This window comes from Sus scrofa, chromosome 1 (assembly GCF_000003025.6).
Source record: "Sus scrofa isolate TJ Tabasco breed Duroc chromosome 1, Sscrofa11.1, whole genome shotgun sequence".
Lineage (NCBI taxonomy): Eukaryota > Metazoa > Chordata > Mammalia > Artiodactyla > Suidae > Sus > Sus scrofa.
The window spans coordinates 128,752,187-128,773,010 of record NC_010443.5 but is presented as its reverse complement, the minus strand read 5'-3'; the positions used below and the strand labels follow the sequence as shown (position 1 = coordinate 128,773,010).

Here is a 20,824-nt window from a genome sequence, read left to right as displayed (position 1 = left end):
ATATATATAAAGGGAACCAATAAGAAGAAAGGTCATAGAATTAGAATTTTGTAAACTGGAAAGCGTTTTTTGTTTTGTTTTTTTTTTCTTTTCTTTTCAATAAACCATTGTTCAGTGTTGTTTTTAGTCAAGATTATGGACTGTAGTGCCACCCTGCTTAGGTTTGATCCCCGCCTCTGACATTTACTAACTGTATGAGTCTTGGCAACTTTCTGGACCTCCCTCTGATTTAATTCCCTCATCTGTAAAATGGAGATGATAATAATATTTACTTCATGGGTTATTGTGAGGAGTAAATTATTATTACCTTTTTCTTTTTTTAGTGCCACACTTGTGGCATATGGAAGTTCCCAGGCTAGGGGTTGAATCGGAACTACAGCTGCCAGCCTATACCACAACCACAGCAACGTGAGATCCAAGCCATGTCTGTGACCGATACCACAGCTCAAGGCAACTCTGGATCCCCAATGTACTGAGGCCATGGATCGAACCTGCATCCTCATGGATTCTAGTCGGATTGTTTCCTCTGCACCATTATTAATACGTGAAAAGTGCTTTGGAAATTACCAGGTACATTTCCGTAGCGAATAAGTTGTTACTTTAACATCTATCATGGCACTAGACTGGAAACTCTGAATCACTTTCTCTCTTCCTTTCTTTCTTTCCTAAATGCAAATTAGTATGGGATTGTGATGGGATATAGAGTTTCCTCTACAGGAATTTTCTTTACAGCCAGCTTTGCTTGCACATGTTTATTTCACAAGATGAAGACATCCATGGCATGGGAGAGAAAAATACCACAATTTTTTTTCTTTTTTGGGCCGCACCTGCAGCATATGGAAATTCCCAGGCTAGAGGCTGAGTCAGATCTGCAGCTGCTGGCCTACACCACCGACAAGCCAGATCCAAGCCATGTCTGTGACCTACACCACAGCTCACCGCAGCACCGGATCGTCTAACCCACTGAGTGGGGCCAAGGATGGAACCCACATCCTCATGGATACTAGTCGGTTTTGTTACTGCTGAGCTGCAGTGGGAACTCCCACAATGAGTTTTTTTTTTAAAGCTTAGTCTTTGTCTCCTAGAGATCCCCTCTGTGGTGAGGTAGAACTACTGAAAGCTTCTATCAGTTTCATCCTATGCAGGTGGCTGATGTTTTCCTTCTCAAAATAAGGTCTCCAAATTAACAGCGTTAAGACTACCTGGGAAGTTGTTAGAAATGCAGATTCATGGCTCTACCCCATACCTATTGAATCAAAAATTCTGGGGGTAAGGCCCATCAAACTTTTTTCAACAGTCCTCCAGGTGATTATGATGTATGCTAAACTCTAAGAACCGCTGCTTCCTGTTTGTTTCTATTTGTAGACAGGTGGGAGCATAGTCAAATTACATATTGGGGGAGGGATTAGAAGTTGAGAAACACCTGTCTTAAATGAGCTAACTTTGCAGTGTAGTGTTCTCGTTTCAAAGTGCTTTCATGTGTATTGTCATCATTGCATGTATTTGCCACAAAATTGTTGTGGTATGTACCATTATTTCTACATTTTAGAAGGGTTGATAAAGACTGCTGTGATCCAATAAGTTGTAGAGCTGGAACTTTGGAGTGTTCTTTGTCCAAATCCTGGCCCCTGTCTGTTGTAGCACTGCGTAGCCTTTCCATCCTGGAGCTATGGCTGGGCTGTTTCCAGTCTGGCTTCCTTAGTAACAGGCCTTGAGATAAAGAATTATGGGAAAGTCATTTATCTGGACGTATTGCTGGGAAACAAGTGGTAGGTTGGGTGGGGAAATGAGAGCAGCAAGGGAAGGAGGACGCCAAGCAGCTCTGCAGAGGTGCTCTGAAGACAGAGTATAGAGTTTCCCTAACTGAGAATGTATTGAGTTTTCCTGCACTCATCAATCACTGGTAAAGACTGCCTCCTAAAAACATCTGGCTCTCAAAAGGAATTCCAGTAACCTGAGGGCAGTCCTCCAAAAAAAGAAACAGAGGGACACAGATGCTGACTTTTGGAAGTTAAAGCACACTAACTGCCTGGTGTGCATGAAAATGATAAAAGAGTGCAAATGTGTATAGGCATAGAACATTAACAGCACCTGCCTATACCATCAGAGCTGATCCAGAAGACTGCAGTAGGGAACTAAGGAGTGATGAAATACATCCTGGTCCCAGAGTGGGCTGTGGCAAAACTGCTCTGTGTATCCTGTCTCCCAAACTTCCTGGATGAGCCCTGCCCCCCGTGCAGTTACTGATTACGTCCCATAGTCAGTAAACACTGTCTCCTGTATTTTCTGCATCTATCAATGTGGACATCAAGAATTGATACTCATAATTTTGACCCCAGGTCCTGCTATTGCAAAATCCTTAGACATAGGTGTTCCCATTGTGGCTCAGTGGGTTAAGAACCGAACTAGTATCCATGAAGATGCAGGTTCAGTTCCTGGCCTTACTCAGTGGGTTAAGAATCTGGCATTGCCAAGACTTGCAGCATAGGTCCAGGCGCAGCTTGGATCTGGCATTGCTGTGGCTGTGGTGGAAGCAGTCCACTGCAGATCTGATTCGACTCCTAGCCTGGGAACATCCATATGCCACAGATGTGGCCCTAAAAGGAAAAAAAAAAAAAGAATGAAATCCTTAGACACTAAAGAAGACTAAATCAAACAATTTGAAGCTTTTTTTTTTTTTTTTTTCTTTTCATGGATACACTTGTGGCACATAGATGTTCCCAGGCCAGAGGTCAAATTAGAGCTACAGCCACAGCCTATGCTGCAGCCTGTGGCAACCCACTGAGCAACGTCAGGGATTGAATCCACATCCTCACAGAAGCAGTGTGGGGTCCTTAACCCACTGAGCCACAATGGGAACTCCAATTTGAAGTTTTAATGTAAATGACGTTGACTTACTTTCTCACTAACCAATGTATCAGAAATGTTTTTTTAATAAGAAAGTTTCATTTTATGATCATTGAGGTAAAAGTGGCTGAGGCTTCACTATGATAGTCATTCATACTGCTCACTAAATATTCATGGCTCTTCATCTCCTCTTGCATGTTAGAATTTCCCTTCCTGGTCTCATTGTGTGAGGTGAGGCCATATGATGAACTCTGTCTAGTATATTTTAGGGAGACATGATGTCGGAGCTTTCAGTTGCAGGAGCATAATCTTCCAAAGCCCTCTTTCCTTCTGGCACCAAGATAAGTAACGCTGGAGATCTGTAGTTCTATCAGAGAAGCTGCAACCATCAAGACTCTCTGCTGACCACACGAAGCATGAGCCAAAAATAAATGTCTGTTGTTTTAAGCCACTATGCTTTGGGGATTTGCTTCTGTAACTCAGCTATGCTTGTTCTGACTGATGTCTCTTCGATGTTGAGCTTATTGAGTGACTTTAACTTTGGTACAATATCAGTTACAGTAAGAAAATAGGTCAAGGTGATCTATCCATGTATTTCCACTTTATTTTTGATGATAAATTATTTTAGTATATTTCAGAAGGCTGTTCATGTATGCAGGACTTTTTAATTTTGCTTCTTTTTTCTTTTCCTTTTGGAACCCACAAACTTCAAAACTATTTTTGAAGATGTTGGCTCTTAAAAGGGCTTTTGCCCTACAGCTAGGGATGACAAACTATGGTCCGTCGGCCAAAGCTGGGCACTGCCTGATTTAGTAGAGTTTTACTGGAATATAGCCATGCCCACTTGTTTATGTAATGTTTATGGATGCTTTTTACTGCAAAGCTAGAGTTGGGTAGTTGTGACAGAGACCATATGGCCCACAAAGCCTAAAATATTTGCTATTTGGCTCTTAATAGAAAAACTTTGCTAACCCCTGTCTTATAGTTCTTTAATTATTAGGAATGGAAAGATTTCCAGATGATTTGCCTCAATTGTTACAGATACCCTAGCTCTTGGAAATTCTGTCTGATGGAATGAAGGTGTTCTCCTGGGTCTGCAATGTCCCTTTATCTTATATCCTCTCCTGAGGGCAGTGAAACAGCTTATCCCTCCTGGATTCTGCCTGTGAATAAACAAAGACTTCCTTGCCCCTGTTAATCAGACTATTTTCCATGGTCCTGTCCTCATTGTCTCTGTGCCGACCAGCTGCTGGGCAAACTGCTAACAAGTACACTTGTCATGTGACTGCTGCTCAGTGATTCTCCTTTGTGCTCGTTGCTGTTGACAATTGAATTTGCCATCATGATCGGGCTTTTTCAAGCTGCATGGAAGGGTGGTGATCAGGTTGTCTCATGTGATGGGTCATGAACGTGAGGCTATGTGAGGAAATAGGAAGCTGGAAACTGCAGTCACACAGCCAGCCCACATGACAGTGGAACATTATTCATTACTGCTCAGAATTCAGCAGTAACTGTAGGAGGCCAACGGCAGCTCCCTCTCTCCCATTCAGAGCTCCCCAAGAGATTTGATCCTGTCTGTTGATCTTTATCCAATTTGCCATAACCTTATGAGCATTCCTCTTTGGGGTCATCTAATAATGGTTGACAGCCTCTCTTTTGCCTATATGAATATGCTTGCTTTGCTTGGGGTCTGGTCATATGGGGCCTGGTAAACAGGGTTAAATGACAAAACATGGCAAATTAGGATCAAGGAATCACTCGTGGTTGGCTTTTTAGAAGTGATTGTGGGAATGGCAGGAGTCTTCAGATTCTATTCCAGTAAATCCATCTTTCATCTTTTCTCACAGGATCCTGTCTATAGAATCCATCTTTTTGCAGGGAGAAGGGAAGCATTAGAGCTACATACCCATCTATCTGGCTATGAATTCCTTGCTCATATCCAGAGAGTATGAAAGCTGCGTATGGGACCTACCAGATCTCACATACCACTTGGACAGCTGTCCATGGGAACATTCCTTAGCAAAAAAAAAGCATTGTTAGAAATAGCAAAATCTTGTATAAACAAAGATGTGTGTTTTAGTGATCTTAAAACTCAGTTCTCCTTATTCCTTCAGGGAATATGAGTTTATGTTTCTCTGTGTCGGGAGTATGTGTATCACCTCTATATGAGTATTTGCTGCTATGTGCAATTTTTTTTCTTTACTTTTTTTCTTTTAGAAAATTTCTATTACTTATTTATTTTAAATTAATTAAAAAAATTTTTTTTTTGGCCTTTTTGTCTTTTCCAGAGCCGTACCCGTGGCATATGGATGTTCCCAGGCTAGGGGTCAAATCTGAGCTGTAGCCGCTGGCCTACCCTAGAGCCACAGCAATGCGGGATAGGAGCTGTGTCTTCAACCTACACCACAGCTCACGGCAATGCCAGATCCTTAACCCACTGAGCAAGGCCAGGGATTGAACCTGCAACCTCATGGTTCCTAGTCAGATTCATTTCCCCTGCGCCACGATGGGAACTCCTCTTTTTATCTTTTAATAGAGGTGTTAAAAGAGTTGCATTCAGTAGAGAGGGTATATTTTAGGGTATGATACCAGAGGGACCCTAGACTTTCCTCTTTAACACCCCATCTCCTTCCTAGATGAAAGGTGGTGAAGTATAGTGATTAAAAGTATGGTTTTGGAGGAGTTCCCCTTGTGGCTCAATGAAAACAAATCTAACTAGTATCCATGAGGATGTAGGTTCACTTCCTGGCCTCACTCAATGGTTAAGGATCCCACCTTGTTGTGGTTGTGTAGCCTAGCGGCTACAGCTCTGATTCGACCCCTAGCCTGGGAACCTCCATAAGCCATGGGTTCGGCCCTAGTATGGTTTTGGAGTTCTCATTGTGGCTCAGCGGAAACAAATGTGACTAGCATCCATGAGGACGTAGGTTTGATTTCTGGCATCACTTAGTGGGTTAAGGATCCAGCGTTGCTGTGAGCTCTAGTGTAGGTTGCAGGCATGTCTTGGATCTGATGTTGGTGTGACGTAGGCCAGCGCGTACAGCTCTGATTCAACCCCTAGCCTGGGAACCTCCATATGTCGTGGGTGCGGCCCTAAAAAGATAAAAAAAAAAAAAAAGAAGTATGGTTTGGAGTTCCCTGGTGGTCCAGGGTTTTAGGATTTGATATTGTTGCTGTTGTGGCTTGGGTTCAATCCCTGGTCCAGGAACTTCTGCATGTTGTAGTCATGCCCAAAAAATTATGGTTTATTTCTCAGATTTCTCTAGATCCTGGGCTAGTTTCTTTATCTCTCTGTGCTTCAGTAATCTATTTGTAAAATGGGGATAATGATACCTACCTCAGAGTTGTTGGGAGTACTAAATGAGTAAGTAAATATAACGTACTTAGAAGAGTGCTTAGCAGGTAATAAATGCTACATACTGTTATCTCTTATTATTTTCTCTGATACCTGATCACGATCTTACCCACATAGAATGATTTCTCCAATCCCTTTTCTATTCATGACAGTGTGTCCCTCTATCCTTCCCAGTAGCATGTGCCTTTAATAGGGGGCACTATGAAGTTACAGCTGACTCAGATGCGTTACTCTCATGGTGAGAATGTCTAGTGTTTTACAGGATGGTGGGGAAGATCATTTGGGGCACAGTGTGCCAGGAGGTTGTAGAGTCAGGGGAAATCACATCCTTAGAGAATATCTAGAAATCTGAGAAATACTCAGCTTGCTTCCATTCCTAGCCCCAGATTTTCTTAAGAAGCTATAGGGTTTGCTTAGCCTCCTGTGGAAACCTGAGCCAGGTCTGTAGCTTTCTACTGTTTTCTCATTACCATGTCCATCTAGGAGAATGCTAATTCACCAGCTGCCTGCTTTAACAGATTCAAGAACAAGGGGCACAAGAGTATAGAAATGAGGCCATGAGGAATACAAGTTAATGTGGAGCTGAGGAAAGCTAGGAAGGATGACCAGGTGCTGAAAAGGAAAGCTGTAAGCTTGTTTACTGGTGCTGCTGCTTCTCCACCGCCGAGAAACTGGAATAGAGTGCTGTAAATTGGTCTGTTGATGACACTGTCTAAGGCATTCTTAGCAACAGTTTGGACAGCCAGCTCCAGGTTACTCAAGCTGCTGGGAAACTGCCCTCTAGGCAAAACAGCCCCCCACAGACAACATCATCTAGGCTGGTTTAATTCCAAAATTTATGTCCTTCTTGGGCAGAACTGAATGTAGTCCTGTTCAGTGTGAATTTGCTTGGGTGCTCACTAACATTGCTTCCAGGACATGAGAACAGACTGGGGTCATGGTAGATGGAGGTGCTGTCCCAGCATTCATTCCTCTGTTGGTATTTCCATGCTTACTACATCAGTGAAGAAGCTGTATGTGCTCTAGGAAACACTGCAGGTGATGGTTCATTTTTCTAAGACTTGGTTATTAAGTATGGTGTGGTTGATCCACTAGTGAGTCTTCTTGCAGTTCTTAACATTTCATCTTTAGCATGTGGGTACTTGTTTTTTTTTTTTTTTTTTTGTCTTTTTTTTTGTTGTTGTTGTTGTTGTTGTTGCTATCTCTTGGGCCGCTTCCGCGGCATATGGAGGTTCCCAGGTTAGGGGTTGAATCGGAGCTGTAGCCACCGGCCTACACCAGAGCCACAGCAACGCGGGATCCGAGCCGCGTCTGCAGCCTACACCACAGCTCACGGCAACGCCGGATCGTTAACCCACTGAGCAAGGGCAGGGACCGAACCCGCGACCTCATGGTTCCTAGTCAGATTCGTTAACCACTGCGCCACAACGGGAACTCCCAGCATGTGGGTACTTGTAACACCTTACCTGGACACTTTCAGACTTTGGTTGCAACAAGAGTTGTGCACCCCTCTTAGAGGCTGTTGAGCAAATTCTTCCTACTTAAGTTTGTCCTTTGCATCATGATGCTCCAGAACTATTAGCAGATATGTGGACAATGTTAAATATTGTAGCTGGCTGCCAGCACTAGATACAGCAAGTTGTGAATCATGGATTAGTCCCATTCCTCTTAGGCATTCTTGCAAAGGCAGACTAAGACACAAAAGGAAGCTCTTTGGCCTGTGACTGACTATAAAAGTGGTGGAACAGTTGAATAGATCATGTAACAGATCGTTTATTGTGGCATAACAGAATCGTTCATGAACCTCTTAGCTATAAACAATAGTAAAATTACCCTGGTTATTCTGGATGCCATTTCGGATATCTTCCAGGCTGCTGAGAAGCTAGGTGGAACTGAGACACTTGGTGTAACTAAAGAATATAGTAGTTTGGACAAAATAAAATCTTTATAAAACTGTGAAAATGAGTCTGTATACAAAGCTTCATTAAGCTTGATTGAGAAATGTTTACCATAGAGGAAGAAGAATATCAAAATATTATTCCAGAAACTACCTCTGAAAGCTGTTCCAAGTTCAGGATGGCATTCCTGGGACCATTAACTTTTAGGCTGTACAGCTGAGGCATGAATTTGTTATACTAAACATGTACTGTGTGGTTTGTCTATTTCTCTACTGAGAACTCTTTAAATGTGATTTGTTGTTGTAGCACCTTTTTTTTTTTTTTGACTGCCCCGTGGCATGTGGAGCTCCCAGGCCAGTGATCATATCTAAGCCACAGCTGTGGCAATGCCGGATCCATAACTCACTGTGCCGGGTGGGCAATCGAACCTGTGTCCCAGTGCTCCCAAGATGCTGCGGATCCCATTTCACCACAGTGGGAGCTCCTGTAGCACTTTTATAAGGAAACTGTACTTGAACAGTTCTAAACTGTATATACTATATATGAAGTTTCTCCTTTCAATGAGTCTCTAGAATTCTTCCAAATCTGGCATCATTGTTAACTTCAAAGTTGCTCTCTAGGCACAGGTTCATTTGTCTTAAGGAAAGAGGACTTGACATTCCTCCAGAAAAACTGAAAAATAGCTGTCTCCCCATCAGGACTGTAAATGGTCACTGTAAATGGCTTTTCTCAGTGGGTTTCTTATTTCTGTGTGGAATTTCATACCTTGCAGTGTCCTGGAAATAAAGATTAAATGTCACCCCTTTCTTTATTTCAAGAATTAGGAAAAAAACGGCAGTGGTAGCTATGAGTCAGCAGACAGTCAGGATCTAGAGAGCGTTCAGGAGAGGCCTCAGGCTTTGCTGCAGTTCTAACAGAGGAAGTTGGACTTTATACTTTGAAATACTTACAGGCAAGGGTTGGAATGGATGGATTCTTGGGAGAATCCAAGATGAGGGGAAAGTTGGCATTGATCAGTCACACTTCTTGGTATATACCCAAAGAAGTTGAAAACTATATGCACACAAAAATCTATGCTCAAAATATTTATAGCACCTTTATTCATATTTGCCAAAATTTGGAAGCAAACAATGTATCTTTCAGTACCTAAATGTGTAAATGATGGTACATCCAGATGATGGAATATTACTCAGCATTGCAAAGAAATGAGGTATCAAGTCACGGAAAAAAAAAAAAAAAACCATGGAGGAAACTTAATGCGTATTACTAAGGGAAAAGAGCCAATGTGCATGATTCCAACTATATGACTCTCTGAGAAAGGCAAGGCAATGGAGACAATAAAAAGAACAGTGGTTGCCGAGGTTTCATGGGGAGGGAACAAGGGATATCTAGGTAGATTATAGGGGATGTTTTTAAGGCAGTAAAATTATTTTTTATGATACCATAGTGGTTGCATGGCATTATATACTTGTAAAAATTCAAAGAACTGTGAAAAACAAAAAGCCTTATTGTCAACTATGAACTTTAGTTAGTAATAGTATATCAATATTGGCTCATCAATTGTAACACATGTAGCACCGTAATGCAAGATGTTAGTAATACGGGAAACTCAAGAGAGGAAAAGAGGCTGAAGGCAACGTGGGATCTGAGCCGCGTCTGCGATCTACAACACAGCTCACGCAACGCCCAGTCCTTAACCTACTGATCAAACCCGCAACCTCATGGTCCCTAGTCAGATTTGTTAACCACTGAGCCACGACGGGAACTCAATTTTTCTGTAAACCTAAAACTGCTTAAAAAAAAAAATAGTCTTTTAACCTAGAAAAAAGTTAATAGATTAGGGAGAAAGTATTTTCAATGCATATGGCAGATAAAGGGCCAATGTTTATAATATACTAAGAAGTCTTTCTTTCTTTGTTTCTTTTTTTTATGGCTTCACTCATGGCACATGGAGGTTCCCAGGCTAGGAGTTGAATGGGAGCTATAGCTGCCAGCCTACACCACAGCCATATCAATTCTGGATCCAACCTGTATCTGTGACCTACACCACAGCTCATGGCAAAGCCAGATCCTTAACCCACTGAGTGAGGTCAGGGATCGAACCCACAAGCTCATGGTTCCTAGTTGGATTTGTTTCTGCTGCGCCACGATGGGAACTCCAGAAGTCTTTCATATTGACAAAAACAACAACAACAACAGCAACAACAACAACAAAACTATCCAATCGAAAAAACAGGTGAAAAATATGAATAGACCCTTCAGAAGAAAGCAAATTCAAATGGCCACCTCTGCCAAAAAAAGAATGATGAGTTCAAACTCACTGTTATTACAGTAACAATGAGATAGGAGTTTTATTGTTCAAACTAAGAGCAGTTAAAAAGATTGCTGGTGGGAATATGGAGAAAAGGGTTCTATCATTGTCAGTAGAAATGTAAATTATTATAAGCTTTTGGGAAAACAGTCTGTCAATATTTATGAAAATAAGAAATATTTTAATCCTTTGACCTACCGATTCCATTCCTGACCTGAAAATGAAAACAACAATACGTCAGGATACATGGTCAAGGATATTTATTGAACCATTGTGAGTAGGCATAGAATAGTAGAAACAAATGATTGCTCATCTATAGGGGAATGGTTGACTCAATTTTGGGGCATTTATACCATGGAATATATTGCAGATGACTTAGAAGAATTTCCGTGAGATGGTGCTGACTGAGAAAAGGTGTATGATAACATCTCATTTTAAAAGAAGTGAACAAAACCCATAAATATGTGAGTGAGTATGGGTGCACTTAAGATTATGACCATGGGAAGAAGAAGAAATGCCAGTTGTTAACATGTTCCCCACAGCAGGGGGTTAATGTATGAGGAAGGTGAAGAGGAAGGGAAAATAAGGGTAGCAAAGTAAAAGGAAATAAAGCATCCACCCCCCCCCCACAGCATGAATGCTATCCCAGTTATTTTAAATTAAGTAACTATGGCTGTAAGTCTATGCATGAAAAAAGGAAGAGTTATATCTATGAGAAATAACCTGTATGTACATGTTATGTTATGTGATAAAAAGAAAGTTGCAGGTTGATGTGTATTATATGTGTCTATTTCCATAAAAACAAAAAACTGTATATCCGGAGTTCCCTTCGTGGTGCACCAGAAACGAATCTGACTAGGAACCATGAGGTTGTATGTTTGATCCCTGGCCTCGCTCAGTAGGTTACAGATCCAGCATTGCTGTGAGCTGTGGTGTAGGTCACAGATGCTGCTCGGATCTGGTGTGGCTGTGGCTGCGGCTGGTGGCTGTAGCTCCGATTTGACACCTAGGCTGGGAACCTCCATATGTTGCAGATGTGGCCCTAAAAAGCACATGCACACATGCACACAGGAATCTGTCTTCCCACCTAGATAACAATTGCATTGGAAGAATATGTCTAAAATAACTGTTTTGGAACTCTGGAATCTATTGAATGACTTGCCACTTCCAAAGAAGACTTGGAGGATAAATTGAAGTTAATTTCAATTTCAGCTCTCAGCACAGTAGCAGCTACCCATTCTCTTTCTCTAGCCAAGTGGCCTGCAACTGTGCACTAGTCCTGGAGCATCTTACACATGGCTTGCAGAAGTCAGGGTGGGCAAAATGGGACCTGATTTCCAAATATCAGGAATCTGTTCTGATTGCTAATTGTTGTATCTGACTACAGAAATGTAGACAAAGAAGTAGGTGGCTGTCGTTGCAGTACTTCACGTCCCTCCCATCCTACCAAGTGATTTCCAGGGCTTTAAAGAGCCAAAACCCCTTTTCCCCTCTACCACCCCACTTCATTTTTCTCTTTTCCCCTTGTGAGAGCCAGACATTTAAGACTGGGACATTTAAAAACAACAAAATATACAGGAAAATTAGAAAGCGACCACATATGCCCAGGGAAAGGCTCAGAAAGGACTTGAGAATGCTTTAGTTTTATACCTCTATCTGATGCTCAGCACAAAGACAGCCTACAACAATCAAAACACAAAAACAATTTTAAAAAAAAGAATAACAAAAAACATACCATGGAGAAAGGGAATAATCTGATTTCCAGAGTGACTCCATAGTTTGGTTCAAATCTCCAGTTTTCAACAACAAAAAAAATCACAAGGCACACAAAGAAACATGAAATTATGGCCCATGCAAAGGAAAAAAAATAATCAATAGAAACCACCCCTGAAAAGGATCTAAAGGCAGATGTATTAGACATAGAGTTTTAACTGTCTTAAAAATGGAAAAGGAACTAAAGGAAGATGTGGAGAAAGTCAGCAAAAAAAAAATGTGTGAATAAAAATATGGTCATTTCAGCACATGCAGAAAAAAGCTTGTAACCAAATTCAGCATCCACTTATGATAAAAACTTTCCACAAAGCAGGTATAGAAGAAACATACCTCAGTGTAATAAAGGCTGCATATGACAAGCCTGCAGCTAACATCGTGCTCAATAATGAAAACCTGAAAACATTTCCTCTGAGATCGGCTCACTCTTGCCACTTTTATTCAACATAGTATTGGAAATCCTAGCCACAGCAATCAGACAAGAAAAAGAAATAAAAGGAATCCAAATTGGAAAGGAAGAAATAAAACTGTCACTATTGCAGATGACGTGATACTATACATAGAAAAATTCTAAAGTTCCTGTTGTGGCCTAGCAGGTTAAGAACCTGACATAGTGTCGTGAGGATGCAGCTTCAATCCCTGGTCTACCTCAGGAGTTGAGGTTCTGGTGTTGCCACAAGCTGTCACAGATGTGGCTTGCATCTGATATTGCTGTGGCTTTGGTGTAGATATCAGTTGTAGCTCCAATTCAATCCCTTAGCCTGAGAACTTCCATATGCTGCAGGTGCAGCTGTAAAAAGCAAACAAAGAAAAATCCTAAAGATGGAGTTCCTGTCGTGGCGCAGTGGTTAACGAATCCGACTAGGAACCATGAGGTTGCAGGTTCGGTCCCTGCCCTTGCTCAGTGGGTTAACGATCCGGCGTTGCCGTGAGCTGTGGTGTAGGTTGCAGACGCGGCTTGGATCCTGTGTTGCTGTGGCTCTGGCGTAGGCCGGTGGCTACAGCTCTGATTCAACCCCTAGCCTGGGAACCTTCATATGCCGCGGGAGTGGCCCAAGAAATAGCAACAACAACAACAACAACAACAACAAAAGACAAAAAAAAAAAAAAAAATCCTAAAGATGCCACCAAAAAACTACTTGAACTCATCAGTAAATTTGGTAAAGTTAAAGGATACAAAATTAATATACAGAAATCTGTGGCATTTTGTATGCTAACAGCAAACTATCAGAAAGAGAAATTTAGAAAAATCTTATTTACCGTCACATCAAAAAGAATGAAACTAGGGGAAAAAAAATCTAACTTAGAAGGTAAAAGACCTGTACTTGGAAAACTAAGACAGTGATGAAAGAAATTGAGGACAACACAAATAGGTGGAAAGTTATACATGTTCATGGGTTGGAAGAATTAAGATTATCAAAAATTTCCTTACTACCCAAGGCAATCTACAGATTCAATGCAATTCCTGTCACAATACTAAAGGCATTTTCATAGAACTAGAATAAATCTTCTTTTTTTTTTTTTTGTCTTTTTGCCATTTCTTGGGCCGCTCCTGTGGCATATGGAGTTCCCAGGCTAGGGGTTGAATCGGAGCTGTAGCCACCAGCCTATGCCAGAGCCACAGCAACGTGGGATCCGAGCCGAGTCTGCAACCTACACCACAGCTCACGGCAATGCTGGATTGTTAACCCACTGAGCAAGGGCAGGGATCGAACCCACAACATAATGGTTCCTAATCGGATTCGTTAACCACTGCGCCACGACGGGAACTCCATAGAATAAATCTTTCTAAAATATGTATGGAAACAAAAAAGACTCCCCAAAGCCAAAGCAATTTTTTTGTTTGTTTGTTTTTTTGTCTTTTCTAGGACCACTCCCACAGCATATGGAAGTTCCCAGGCTAGGGGTCCAATCGGAGCTGTAGCCTCCAGCCTACACCAGAGCCACAGCAATGCAGGATCTGAGCCAGGTCTGCAGCCTGCACCACAGCTGAGCTGTGTCTGCAACCTACACCACAGCTTACGGCAACGCTGGATCGTTAACCCACTGAGCAAGGGCAGGGATCGAACCCGCAACCTGATGGTTTCTAGGTGGATTCGTTAACCACTGCACCATGACGGGAACTCCAGCCAAAGCAATCTTAAGAAAGAAGAACAGATTTTGAGGTATCATGCCCCCTGATGACTGACAATACTACAAACCTAAATGATTGAAACAGTATGGTACTGGTCGAGAAATCAGCCACATAAATCAATGGAACAGAATAAAGAGCTCCCAAATAAACTCACACATTTATGGTTAATTGATGACAAAGGAGGTAAGAATATGCAGTAGGGAAAGGACAGTCTCTTCAGTAAGTGGTGTTGGGAAGCTGAACAAACACATGTAAAAGAATGAAATTAGAATTTTTTTTTTCACATCATATACTAAAATAAACCCAAAATAAATTAAAGACCTAAATTTAAGGCTAGAAAACCATAAAACTCTTAGCAGAAAACTTTGCTACAATTTATATCAGAAGATGTTTTGCCTGTGTTCTCTTCTAGGAGTTTTATGGGGTCAAGTTTTATGTTTAAGTCTTTGAGCCATTTTGAGGGTTGTTTGTTTTGTATGATGCAAGGGGGTATTCTAGCTTCATTGATTTGTATATGGCTGTCCAACTTTCCCAACACCACTTGCTGAAGAGACTGACATTTCCGCATTGTATATTCAGGCCTTCTTTGTAGAAGATTAATTGACCATAGGTGTGTGGGTTTATTTCTGAGCTCCATTCTGTTCCATTGATCCATATATATATATTTTTGGTGCCAATAGCATGCTGTTTTGGTTACTGTAGCTTTGTAGTATTGTGTGAAATCTGGGAGATTTATGCCTCCTGCTTTGTTCTTTTTCCTCAGGATTGCTTTGGCAATTTTATGTCTTTTGTGGTTCCGTATAAATTTTAGATTATTGGTTATGGTTCTGTGAAAAATGTCATGGGTAATTTGATATGGATTGCATTAAATTTGTATATTGTTTGGACTGCATGCCCATTTTAACAATGTTAATTCTTCCAATCCAAGAGTACAGTATTTCTTTGAATCAGCTTCAGTTTCCTTTATTAATGTTTTATAGTTCTCAGCATATAAGTCATTTACCACTTTGGTGAGGTGTATTCCTAATTTTTTGGGGTTTTTTAAAATGCAATTTCAAAAGGGATTGTTTGTTTACATTCCCTTTCTGTTATTTCATTGTTAGCATAGAGAAATGCAACCAATTTCTGTATGTTAATCTTGTATCTGGCTACCTTGCTGAATTCAATTATCAGTTCTTGTAGTTTTTGTGTGGAGTCTTTAGGGTTTTTCTGTATATAGTATCATGTCATCTGCAGATAATGACAGTTTTACTTCTTCTCTAACAATTTGAATACCTTTTATTTATTTCTACTGATTGCTGTGGCTAGGACTTTGAATATTATGATGAATAGAAATGGTGAGAGTGGGCATCCTTGTCTTGTTCCAGATTTTAATGGGCAGGTTTTCAGCTTTTCACCACTGAGTATTATATTTACTGTGAGTATGTCATAAATAGCTTTTATTATGTTGTGGTATGTACCCTTTATATCCACTGTCTTAAAGGTTTTTATTATGAATTGATGTTGAATTTTATCACATGTTTTTTCTGCATGTATTAAAACGATAATGTGGTTTTTGTCTTTTGTTGACATGCTGTATCATATTGATTTGCATATGTTGAATCATCCTTGTGACCCTGGGATGAATCAAACTAGGTTGAGGTGTATGATATTTTTTACATGTTGTTGGATTTGGTTTGCTAACATTTTACTGAGAATTTTAATTAATTAATTTACTTTTTTTCCTTTTTGGGGTTCATGGATGGCATATGGAAGTACCCAGGCTAGGGGTCGAATTGGAGCTGCAGCTGCCGGCCTACACCAGAACCACAGCAATGTGGGATCTGAGCTGCACCTGAGACCTACACCACAACTCATAGTAACGCCAGATCCCTACACCACTGAACCAGGCCAGGGATCAAACCCTCATCCTCATGGATACTAGTTGTATTCATTTCCCCTGCATCACAATAGGAACTCCTATTGAGAATTTTTACATCTATATTCATGAAGGATATTGGCCTGTAATTTTCTTTTTTGGTAGTGCCTGGTTTTGGTATCACGGTGATTATGACTTCATACAATGTCTTTGGGAGTGTTCCTTCCTCTTCAGTCTTTTAGGAGAGTTTCAGAAAAATTGGTATATGTTTGGTAGACTTTGCCTGTGAAGGTATTTGGTCATTGACTTTTGTTTGCAGGGATTTTTTTTTCTTTTATTTTAAAATTACATATTCTATTTCACTTCTAGTGATTGGTCTGTTCAAGTTGTTTGTTTCTTTTTGATTCAATTTTGGTGGGCTATGTGTTTCTAGAAACTTGACCATTTCCTCTATCAAATTTGTTGGCATGTAAATTGTTCATAATATTCTCTTAAGATTTTTTCTTCTGTGTTATCAGTTGTGTTTTCTCCTCTTTCATTTCTTGCTTTGTTTATTTGGTTATTCCCTGTTTTCTTATTGGTGAGCATTGCCAGAGGTTTGTAAGTTGTTTACCCTTTCAAAGAACTAGCTTTTGGTTTTATTGATTTTTTTTGTAGTATTTTTTAATCTCTATTTCCTCTCTGATCTTCATTATTTCCTTCCTTCTACTGACTTTAGGTTTGTTTGTTCTTTTTTTCTACTTCTTTTAGGGGTTGGGTTAGATTGTTTATTTGAGTTTTTTTTTAATTTCCTGTATCACTTCGAACTTCCCTCTAAGAACTTTTTGCTGCATCCCATAGTTTCATATGGTTATGTTTTCATTGTCGTTTAGATAGGCTCATTGTAGATCAAGACAGTGTTTTAAATATCTTTCAAATCTCCCAATGCACTCTATTCAGTGCTAGGTCCCTGTTATGGATTTAATAAATAACTTCCTGCCCCAGTTCTGGGACCTGCATATCTCAAGACTGTTCCCCTGCCCCCCTTACTTCCCCAGCCCTGAACAACGATTCTTTCTTCTCTCTCTTCCTTAGGTATGACATAGGTTTCAGTTGACCTTATTCATGTTTACCTGCATTTCAAAATTTTGTTGTAGTTTCTTTCTCCTCCTGTTCCTTGGAAACTGTTTAAACAACAATTTCCATGGTATGCAGTGCATGGATATATATGATATGAATAAATATGGGAAATAAATTTATCTGTAGTTCAGAGTATAAAATGGAAAAGGCAAATAGGAAATCTAGTTTTATCTGTCAGTCAAATATATATAGCCTGTTGCCTGTTTTTTTGTTTTTGTTTTTGTTTTTGTTTTAAATCTGCTTCAAAAGACCAGAAATAGGACCCAAATGATGTTGATTAACTCCTAGGCAAGCTTTTAGTGGGAAGGGACTCTGAAGATTTATGCTGAGCACAGACCCAAAGATGAATGACTCAGAGTAGCATTGAGGGACCAGCTTGATGTTTATGATGAGTGAATAGTATTTCCTGATAATTTGTGGGGCTGTTTTGCAAAGCTGGCACAGATGAGGCCTTCTTTTTCTTCCTAGGTAGGTTTCATGCACTTATAATAAGCTACTGCCAAGTGGACAGTGTGGCTTAGATAGATTTGTATGCCTGAGAGGTAGAGCTGAAGCATGCTTTCCCAATGAGAAATTAAGTAGACATTTCAAGTTAAAATAAAAACATTAAGTTATTTAAGTATAAATATTGGTGAAACTATGCTTATGAGTACCATAAATAACTAGAGTAAAACAAAAAATAAAAATAATTGGGCTTATTTCCTCATTCAAGTGTTCTTTTTTTTCAATAAATTTTATTGAAATACAGTTGACTTAGGACAAATATTCTTTTTTTTAAAATTTTTTATTTTTTTTGTCTTTTTAGGGCCACACCCATGGTATATGGAGGTTCCCAGGCTAGGGGTCCAATCAGAGCTGTAGCTGCTGGCCTACACCACAGCCACAGCAACATGAGATCCAAGCCGAGTCCATGACCTACACCACAGCTCATGGCAATGCTGGATCCTTAACTCTCTGAGCAAGGCCAGGGATTGAACCCACATCCTCATGGATACTAGGCAGATTTGTTTCCGCTGAGCCACAGAGGGAACTCCCAGACAAGTATTCTTAGTTACTATATTTATATCAGAATTTAAGACCTGAAAGGGATATTAGGTATTATCAGGAATATAGCAAAAGTCTGAAAGAGTGAACTACATACACCAAAATGTTAACAATGGTTATCTCTAAATGGTGGGAATATTTTTATCAGCATTTTCTGTTTTTTTTTCCCCTATTTTAAAGATATTTATTTATGTAATAGAACATTATAAGAATAATTCTCAGAGTGATACTCAGATGCTAATCCTTATAAGTAAAGATATTTTCTATTACTTCATTAAATGCAGTGTTACTTAAGTCGTAACCAGAGCAACTGAAGTGACCACGCCTAATCTTTAGTCCACCGAGCCACCAGGGGACTCCTCTTAGAATCCTTTTATTTTAACAATAGGAGTATAGACTAAGGGAGATACATAACATTTAAAATTCATTTAAATATAGTATATTATAGGCATTCCCGTCATGGCACAGTGGAAAAGAATCCAACTAGGAACCATGAGGTTACAGGATTGATCTGTTGCCTTGCTCAGTGGGTTAAGGATCCAGCACTGTCATGAGCTGTGGTGTAGGTCACAGACGTGACTCAGATCCTGTGGTGGTGTAGGCTGGCAGCTCTGATTCGACCCCTAGCCTGGGAACCTCTATGTGTCGTGGGTGCGGCCCTGAGAAGCAAAAAAAAGAATATATTACAGAATTTATGGAGTTCCCATTGTGGCTCAATGGTAATGAACCCCACTAGTATCCATGAGGATGTGGCCTCGCTCAGTGGGTTAAGGATCCTGCATTGCCATGAGCTGTGGCGTAGGTCTCAGAAGTGGCTCAGATCTGGCATTGCTGTAGCTGTGGTATAGGCCAGCATCTGCAGCTCCAATTTGACTCCTAGCCTGGGAACTTCCATTTGCCACAGGATCAGCCCTAAAAAAAAAGGAGTTTCTGTGGTGGCTCAGTGGTTAACGAACCCAACTCGGATCTATGAGCATGCAAGTTTGATCCCTGGCTTCACTCAGGTGTTAAGGATCTGGCGTTGCTATGGCTGTGGTGTTGGCCAGCAGCTGTAGCTCCAGTTTGACCCCCTAGCCTGGGAACCTCCATATGCTGCAGCTGCAGCCCTAAGAAGCAAAATAAATATATATATATAATAGAATTTAAGGCCATTTTCTTAAGTATTTCTTAAGTAAATTAATAAAACTGGTTAAGAATCTTTTTGTGTGTGAAAACCTTAGTTTATAATAGCATTTTTAAATAATAGAAATGTATGGGTCAAAAGATACAAATATCCAGTTATAAAATGAGTAAATTATGGGACTATGGCGTACAGCATGGTGACTATTGTTAATAATACTGTAATGCATATTTGGAAAGAGCTAAGAGAATGGATAATGAAAGATCATAGCAGGAAAAAAATTTGTAATTATGTATGGTGATGAATGTTAATTGGACTTGTTCTGGTGATCATTTTCCAATATACAGAAATAGTGAATTATTATGTTATATACCTGAAACTAATATAGTATTGTGTTATTTATACCTCAATTTTTTAAAAATCCAAGGAAAAAATGAGGACTATATGAAGCCTTTTTGTGGGAAAGTATTAAGGGTCAAGAACATGTATTTTATTGGCCAAATAACCTCAATCAGGTATATGATTTTCATATTTTAAGAGGGAAATAATGATCCGTAGGCCCTAGAAACCTACAAGATATGAAGAAACTTTAAATTGTTTTTACTTTAGTGGCTTTTTTTTTTTTTTTGGTTCATCTAGTGCCATGCCTGTGGTATATGGAAGTTCCCAGGCTAGGAGTCAAATTGGAGCTACAGCTCTTGGCCTACACCACAGCCACAGCAATGTGTGGTATCTGAGCTGCATCTGTGACCTATACCACAACTCAAGGCAACACCAGATCCTTAACCCACTGAGTGAAGCCAGGAATCGAACCTGCATCCTCATGGGTCCTAGTTGGATTTTTTTCCACCCTGCCACAACGGGAACTCCTACTTAAATGCTTTGTGAAGACTTTTTTTTTTGAAGTAAATTTTTAATAGGATGGATGGCAGAAATTTTTCAAATGTTTCTGGGTGGGAGTTCCTGTCGTGGCTCAGTGGTTAATGAATCTGACTGGGAACCGTGAGGTTGCGGGTTCGATCCCTGGCCTTGCTCAGTGGGTTAAGGATCCGGCGTTGCCATGAGCTGTGGTGTGGGTCGAAGATGTGGCTCAGATCCTGCATTGCAGTGGCTGTGGTGTAGGCCGGTGGCTACAGCTCCGATTCGACCCCTAGCCTGGGAAACTCCATATGCCTCGGGAGTGGCCCTAGAAAAGACAAAAAGACAAAAAACAAAACAAAACAAAACAAATGTATCTAGGTGAAATTGGGACAACTATGGTATCTGTATTCAGATAGTCATTTTCTTAAATAAGTATGTGGTTCTTTTAGAGTATATGGGAGTACCAGAGAGAAAATTAACTCTTTTGAGTAGTCTATATACCAAAAA

General features: G+C 40.3%; 1 protein-coding gene and 1 pseudogene across 1 annotated transcript in view; both read left to right on the top strand.

The window, feature by feature from the left end:
- The window catches only part of STARD9 (StAR related lipid transfer domain containing 9), a 152,577-nt gene that overhangs the window by 35,941 nt on the left and 95,812 nt on the right, over positions 1-20,824 (top strand).
- LOC102161038 lies at positions 5,975-7,773 on the top strand (annotated as a pseudogene).